Source organism: Aegilops tauschii, chromosome 7 (assembly GCF_002575655.3).
Source record: "Aegilops tauschii subsp. strangulata cultivar AL8/78 chromosome 7, Aet v6.0, whole genome shotgun sequence".
NCBI classification, from domain to species: Eukaryota; Viridiplantae; Streptophyta; class Magnoliopsida; order Poales; family Poaceae; genus Aegilops; species Aegilops tauschii.
The window spans coordinates 297,220,655-297,229,019 of NC_053041.3; the positions used below are offsets into that span (position 1 = coordinate 297,220,655).

The 8,365-nt window shown below is 46.7% G+C and overlaps 1 long non-coding RNA gene across 1 annotated transcript; it reads left to right on the forward strand.

Annotated features, from left to right (window-relative positions):
• Positions 1-279: 279 nt before the first annotated feature.
• LOC109779011 (uncharacterized) lies at positions 280-5,078 on the forward strand. The gene is made up of 5 exons (XR_002236754.4): positions 280-1,021; positions 1,696-1,899; positions 2,808-3,532; positions 4,199-4,352; positions 4,878-5,078. It is a non-coding gene; the product is annotated as an uncharacterized lncRNA (long non-coding RNA).
• Positions 5,079-8,365: the final 3,287 nt, after the last annotated feature.

Genomic DNA, 8,365 nt, shown 5'->3' on the forward strand with positions numbered 1-8,365 from the left:
ACAAACTTGGTCACATATAATGACACGATGCGAAGGTTTTTCAATTTTTTGATTTTTTTGAAATTTTTATGCCCGTTTCAAAATGCGGTCAAAACGGCGGGCTTAACCGTTTCTAGCTAGTGGTTAATTCTTGCAAATATTTTGGAGTATCTATGAAGAAATAGATACCTTTGTATCTAGAAATGATCTTTGGGAAAAATAAAGAGCAAACTATAAGATAGCTGCACTTGAAACTATTTTAAATCACAGACTTTTCGAACCAATCAGAACTGTTCTCATAGATCACCCCCTTAGCCGATCTGAACCATCCACACTTGGCGAATCCAAAGTCTCTCTCTCGGTCTCAGCAGCCCAAACAAAACCCTAGCAACCCCCGGCCGCCTCTCTCTCCCCCTTTCCCTCCCTCTCCGCCGCCGCCTCCCTCTCCCCGATCCAGAATCCAGATCGACGACGACGTCCCTCCGTCGCCGCCACCTCTTTCCCCATCCCAGTCGCAGCGCTCACCATCCCGCCCCCACCCCGCCAAACTTCCTCCTCCTCCTCTCCCGATTCCCCAACCCAAGCCCCAACCTCGCCGCCTACCAACTCCTCTCCCCCAACCCCGCCGCCGCCGGCCTCTTCTTCTCCAACCCCGGGCTCTCTCCCATCGGTGCACCGCTGCCGCCCCCACCCTCTCCCCTTCCCAAGCTGCTCAGGCGGCGCCCAGATCCGCCACCGCTGTCCTCTACAACCACGCCCACCCAGCGGCAGATGAAGGAGGAGTTAGGGGCGGAGCGGCGGGGCCCTTCCTCCGCCTCCGCGGTCCATGGCGTCTGCGTGCCATTCCTCCGCCTCTACCTCGCCGACCTCGCCGCCTCGGTCGCCGTCGCATCCGCCACCGACCAGAGGAACGACACCTGCGGCGAACCTGGGTGAGTCCATCTTCGACAGTAGGTGGTCCCCTCCTCGCTGGTGGAGATCGCCCCCATCCTTCGCGTCGCAAACGAGGTGGAGGCCAGCAACCCACGAGTCGCATACCTATGTAAGCAACCCCCTTCTTCGCACATTCATCCTCTGCCTGTTAATTATTACTGTTACCAAGCACAACAGAGCATAGCAGATCCCTTCTCTCAATCCGTCTCTGCTCTCTTTGTTAATTACTGTGCTACTCACTTCCACCAAGTCTGCTGCCTGTTAATTACTACTACTCACTGCTGCTGTATTCTATTAGCACCAACTCTGCTGCCTGTGTATTATATATATTCTTCTTGCTCAAGCATAAGAGCACTAGTGCTATCTTGCTGCCTGTGACAGTCCATGGACAAACTCTGTTAATTTATTCCGAGTGCCCATAATTCCCTCTCTAGCAGCACCACCTGTGCTCTTGTCTCACCCATAACAACAATTTACTAGTAGTAAAGTATGTCTCTTGGCTTGGGTGCTAGCTTAGGTCCCTTCTACTACTACTCCACTTAGTAACTTGTCTGTATTCGATTACTTTGTAGCTGTGTGTGTGAGCTGTATTATATTCATCTTCCTCAAGTACTACAACACTGGTAGTTGTACACTAGCGACAGTCCATCTAGTTTACCTGTCTATTACTTTGTACCTGTGTGTGTGAGCTGTATTATATTCATCTTCCTCAAGTACTACAACACTGGTAGTTGTACACTAGCGACAGTCCATTAATATGTATGTCTCTTGGCGCTGTGCTAGGTCGGTTCTACGCCTTCGAGAAGGCCCATCGCCTCGACCACACCTCCAGCGTCGCTGGAGTTCACCTTGTCGGCCGACGACTAAAGGCTCATGGAGGAGGTCTGCTTCGGCGCCAACGCTGTCGTGTACCGCGCCATCTTCCTCCCGGCCAACCGGACCATCGTCGTCAAGTGCCTTGATCTTGATTGACTCAACAGTAACCTGGTGAGCTCCCTCTCCGTCTCTCTTTCTCTATATCGCGGCTCTGTCTCCGATTTTCCAATTCATCGTCGCTGACGCCCCTGTATAGGAATAGGATTGGGTGGTGATGACTTTGATCAGGTAGATGTGGGAAATTTTGGTTATGTGTTGTGGATGCAGTCCAGCTGGTCTGTGTTAAGCTGGGATGATCCATCAATTTATAGCTTTTTATATTTTATTACAATGAAAATGGCAGTACTAGCTTTAGTAGCATCAGGCTTTAGGTTTCTGCAATAGCTGTTTGGTGTTGGTTCTGCAGTATTTTCAGTTCAACAGCAGTTCCTTCGTTGTACTATGAATCTGCAGTAGTTCTTTCTTTCCAACACAAGATCAAAAGAATAAGATTACAGATGTATGTTCATGAATGGTCCATTACAGTAGTTCTTTCTGCAGTAATTTCATAGATTAAGATTACAGATGTATGTTCATGAATGATGAGTAGTTTCAGTTATTTCCCAACTTGAAAGAAACCGGAATAGGCAGTAGTAGGACAACGAGTCATCCTGCACTAGTACAAGTACATGAACAAGTAGTATTATACGAGTCAGTGTAATACATATGGTGTTGATTTTGAAATTTGATGCTCTCTAATGTTCCTATATATCCATTGATCAGAAACCTTTGCTATAAGTTTCTATAAGTTTTTCCCAATTAAGCGCTTCTCCATTCTCAGTACACCAGGAGAAACATGTAATAGTTTTCATGATTGCTCACGTGTCCTCTGGAATGTATTATTCCTTTTTCATCATCAGGATGACAACAAGTCTTCTTCCCCTTCAGTTTTATCAATAGTCAGTTCAATGGAAACATGTTATTATTACATCTTATATTAAAGGGTAATGTCCTTTTAACATGTTTATTATTTCTTGTAGCCGCTGGCCTTGTCCTCCTCGAGGAGGAGGAGCGGGAGGGGCGCACCCAGCCACCACGGTCGCCGTCGTTAAGTGCTTCTTCCACCTGGAGCTCGAAATCCACGACGTCGTCGTCCAGCCACCCAAGGTGAAGGTGACCCCAACTACCCTCCGTCCAGCCCGAAACGGAATCACATGGTGGGAGCGGAAACAGAATTGTTGGGTGGTTGGTTGGTATCTATACTTTGGTTAATTAGTTAGCATGCTTTCTCAGTCCGTTTGCCGGCATGCAAAAGATGCATGCACATGTACCTACATACCAGAGTAGACCATCTATATAGTCCCTAGCCATGTTGATAAGATTTTTTTTATGAAAGAAATCAAATCAGATAATATACGTACAATTATTATGCACATACGTATGGTGACTGCTGATTGATTATTTTTGTGTTCTTGTGAATCCCATCTTTATTGACTAGCAGCACTCACACTTCGTATTACAAATCCGCCATGCATACAATCCAATTATATCAACATGTAGTTGCTTTGTATATCCTGTAAATAATTTCTTTGCACGCCCATTCTGCCATGTCAACGATGATGATTTAATTATGTTTTTTTGCCAATGGATGAATTCACATAATGTGACGGACCTGCTGCTGTCGGCTGTCTTCCCCGACCACTCCCGTGAGCTGCTCCTGCCGCTGACCCTCCTCAACTTCGCCCGTTGCCCGCTGTTGCTGCTGGTGAGACAATTTCCTCGATCTGTCGCTTCTTCCTCCTGTTAACTACATATGTGATGATTCTGTAACTGCTCTAGTTTGGGTGTAGCTGCAACTATTGTATTTTGATCTGTTGCCGGCTTCATATGTTAGCTTCACATTTGATCTGTTGAACTGTCCCAGATTATGTCAAGCAACTCATTTGGCTTTTGCTCACTGTTTTTACTGTCCTGTGCTGCTCATATTGTATGTACAACATGTTGCTGAACTGAAGATGCTATTTGTCTTGTCATGCTTTTTGTCTTCTCATGTGCTGAAATTAAGTGGCAGCATTAGATGCAAATCTATTGGTGTTGTTAAACTACTGGTAGGCTAGCTACAAGCTAGAGGGAGAGCAAGGGACTGAAACCTGGCAACAGAACTACTGATGTAATATGCAAAGAACAAATTGAAACCATGTTCTTCAGAATTAAAGGGTCTGATTGATATCGGTCCTTCTTTTGACAGATATAATATGTATCCTTGCTTGTTATTTTCCTCTTTAGCAAATTGTAGACATGAATCTCTAGTTGACCTATTGCTTCGTACACCTATATCGGTTCTATTACATATTTTTGAACTTGGTGCAAATTCTATTATATGTGAGGTCCTTCTGTTGCTGCAAGCATTGACACAATATGCTGTGCGCAGGGATCTCTGCATCCGAGTCCCAGCCGTCCTCCGCAGCAAGGAGCTGGGCCAAGGGAGCAAGCAGTGCCGCTGGTTCCTTCGAGGATGCGTGCTACTGGTCGAGTCTTGTGGAGAAGCAAGGCGAATCGGGCATCATCTCACTTGTGCCGCTGTGGTAAGAGCAGAACACCATCATCTCTAGCTATTTGAAGTTGTTTGAATCTGTTGCTTTATCATACATTCGGTCCATAAATCTGCATTTATGTGAAATTTCGTTAAATATATACTTTCCCGATAATCTGTACACTAAAGCTGGAGGTTTGAACAGCAACCAAGTTGCCGCACTCAATTAAATTAGCCTACTGACTAATCTAGTACATTATTAATTGTTGCTCTTCCATTGTTTCGGTATCTCTTGGTTTGCAATGGTACAGCTATATGTTGAATACACATCATGATATATACTTGATGAATCTGCCTGCTACATCTCAACTTGTGTATCTGTTTCGGTATCTCTTCCACTGTGTATCTGTTTTCTTGTATGAGTGGGTATCTCATTTTAACTAGTTGGAGAACAAAAAGCATGGTGCTAGCTAGCTCAATTTGTGTTATCATTCTAAATAAATGTCATTTTCTTGAATGGTCTGTTCATAATATATTTGCCCCAGTTTTTTTAATTCTTCTCTCATTCATGTAACAGGGTGACAGAGGAAGCCATGTTGCTGTTTTGTTTGTTCCCAGCCTTGACTATGGTCGTCCAGCGAGTTCGGCATGTTGTCATTTCTTGTAAAGCAGTATTGTATCACACTTGTAGAGCTCGTTACACATGTAGAGCTTGTAAAGTACTGTATTACACATGGTCATATGTATTGGCAACGTGATCTAGTTGCTCTTATTTGAAGTATCATGTGTGCTTTTTGTATGCCAATTTAAATACTTGTTGAAATATGAAGAATATGAGCCTGATAGATGGGACTCACTTACCAGACCCAAACCTGACAACTGGACCCAGTTATCAGAACTTGACAACTGGGACCCATCTGACTAGTGGACCCATTTAATAAAAAAAGGAAATTAAAATTATTTAGATGAAAAGGCCAAGGCCCAATAATAAAAAAGGCTGCAATCTTGGGCTAGGCCCATGAAGTCGACAAAAAATTGACAGGAAAAAATATATAGAAAGGCTGAATTAATGGGCTTGACCCATGTATAACAACGAATTGGACTGGGCTGATTCTTATCCATGTCAGCTTGCCACGCTAGATCCTACGTGGCCTGTGGGGCTGCTAGTGACCAAAAATTTGGTCGTGGAACCAACGACCTTTTACAGAAGGTCACTAATTTCAGTTTACGACTGTCAGCTTTTGACCTTCTGTTTTTGTCAAAAGAAAGGTCGCAAATGAAAAAAACAACGACCTTTCAACGGCCAATAGTGAGGGTCATAAGTTGACATATTTCTTGTAGTTGTAACAAGCTAAACGTCGGAGTCCACGCGGAACTACTAGCAAGACTGAAGTCTCTCTGCAAAAACATAAAATAAGCAAACGTGAGTACAAATGTACCCAACAAGATTTACATCAGAACTAGCTACATATGCATCGGTATCAACAAAGGGGTGGTAGAGTTTGACTGCAGCAAGCCAGCTTTGACTCGGTAGCTATCCTGAACTACAACTGCAAGTAACTCTTTTGAGGTGGCGCACACGAGTCCACATATTCACCATATCAATTCACCACTATGGATCCGCTCCCGTCTACCTACGAGAACGCCATCCATAGCACTCACGCTTATCTTGCGTGTTTTAGAGTATCCACTTCAAGTTATCTATGAACTGTACAGGCAACCCAAAAGTCCTTTACCGCGGACACGGCTATTCGAATAGATGATGTTAACCCTGCAGGGGTGTACTTCTTCGCACACGCTCTCGCCACTTACCACCATGTACACGTCGTGTATCTCGGCAACCTTGAAGCGAAAGCCTGGCGAGGGAGTCGGCCACGACCTGACTAACCACACAAGTCTCTAGTCCAGGTTTATCGCCTATTCGGGTTCCATCCGCAAGGAGATCCGGCCGGGGTGTCGCTCACAGCCCCAAACGATGTGTACAGGGTTCCAAGCCCACCAAACGGGCGGCGCTTGGTATACCCGGCCACGGTGCCTAGTCTGTCCCAAGCCCACCTGTACCGGGTGCCACTTGGTAGACTACTAACACTACCTACAAACACCAGAAACTAGTTGCAACTCCTGGACAGAGATCATGTTGATTAATAAGTTGAGAGGGGTCAAGTTACCGGAACCCAATGTGCGGTAGTAACTGTTCATGGATCACAAACACAAAACTCAGTTGCTAAGAGCGGCTTCAATGAGACAACCCAGCATGTACTCCTACATGGCCTCTCACCAATACCTTTACCAAATCCTGTTCACACACTTAGCTCACAACAGTAGGACATGTTCACACACCTCTAATTCATCCCCGATGAATCAGACCTGACTCAACTCTAGGCAGTAGCAGGCATGACAAACAAGCATGAATGAGTAGGCACATCAGGGCTCAAACAACTCCTACTCATGCTAGTGGGTTTCATCTATTTACTGTGGCAATGACAGGTCATGCAGAGGAAAGGGGTTCAGCTACCGCAACATGTAACAGTTGAAACGGTGTTGTCGAAATGCAGTAAAAGAGAGCAGGAGCGAGAGAGTGGGTTTGTATCGGAATGAACAAGGGGGTTTGCTTGCCTGGCACTTCTGAAGATAGTATAGCTCTTCATCGGTGTCATCGATCACGTCGTCAGAAACATCGTCTACTAAGAGGGAACAACCACCGGCAAACACAAAAGGAACCACAATCAATGCAATGCACATTCATATGAATGATATGTCATATTAAAGTACTGAATTGACCTAGTGCAACAGTTAGTCATATTCATTGAAGTGGAATTCAAACCTATAGCAAATTCCAACTCCAAAACTAATTACCATTTATTCCATAATCATGAATTGTCCTGTTCAGTGGGGTTAACTTGTTCAAACATGCATGAAAATGCCATATTCAGATTCTTTGGATTTTTCTGATCATTTTTCATATATAAATCTTTTCAATCTGAGTTATAGATTATTTTCTATGATTTTTAGAAGTTTAGGACATTCTTCTTAAATTAATAAATCGTTTTGATTTATTTAAAATCTAGAAAAGCGATTACTGCATCAGCATTACGCCAGTGTGACGTCATCCAGTCAACAGACTTGACCAGAGTCAAACCTGACATGCGGGACCCGCATGTCATTGAAACAATGCTAATTAGTGATTAGGTTTAACCTAAAACAAAACTTAACAGGGGCTGGCCCCACCTGTCATGGAGCCAGGGGGTCATTAGGTTAGTGCCTAATGGCGTTTTCGCCGGAATTAGGCCGCCGGCCATGGCCAGACGCGGCGGAGGTGTTCGGGAATCGCCCACAGGGCTCGGTTCGAGGTGTGCTTGGGCTTGTTGGAGAGCCCTCGCTGGCGCGCGTCGAACGGTGGTGGTGGCCGGGCCTGTGGTGGCCGGAACCGACGACGGCAAGCTCGTGAGCGGCGGCCGGAGCTCGGGTGCGGTCTGGTACGGTGCTGCTGCTCACAAACGAGCGAGCTGAGGCGCTCGGGGTGCTCTACGGGTCGCGGCAAGCACAACGGGTGCACGCCCGTGACCAAATGGTCACCGGAGCTGAGGCGGCGGCTGTTGTTAGCAAGGGGGTGGCGGCTACTGCAATCAAACGGAGGCGGGGTTAGGGGGGAAATGACCGGGGGCTCACAGCGGTTGCAACGGGGGCCTCGGCGAGCTCGGGGAGGGGCTGGTGACGTCGGAAGGTTGCCGACGATCTCGTTGACCCGAGGTTGAAGAAGACGATGGCGACGGCGATGCAGGCCATCCGGGCTTGGTTCCTTCGTCTTGGAGAAACGACGTGAGGATTCAGAGCTCGGGAACACGACCGGAGGGCGAGGGGACGGCTGTGGCTGCGCGTACGGCGGTCGGCGTCGACGACCGCGCTCGGTGGACGCGCGTGAGAGAGACAGGGGAGGGGAGAGAGAGCGAGGAGAGAGAGAGAGAGAGATCCAGACGGCTCCGGGGCTTATCCCCTCACCGACGAGGCGGGCAAGGAGGTGGCGCGAGGAGGGAGCGCGTGCGTCGGCCACGCGCTCGGTATCCT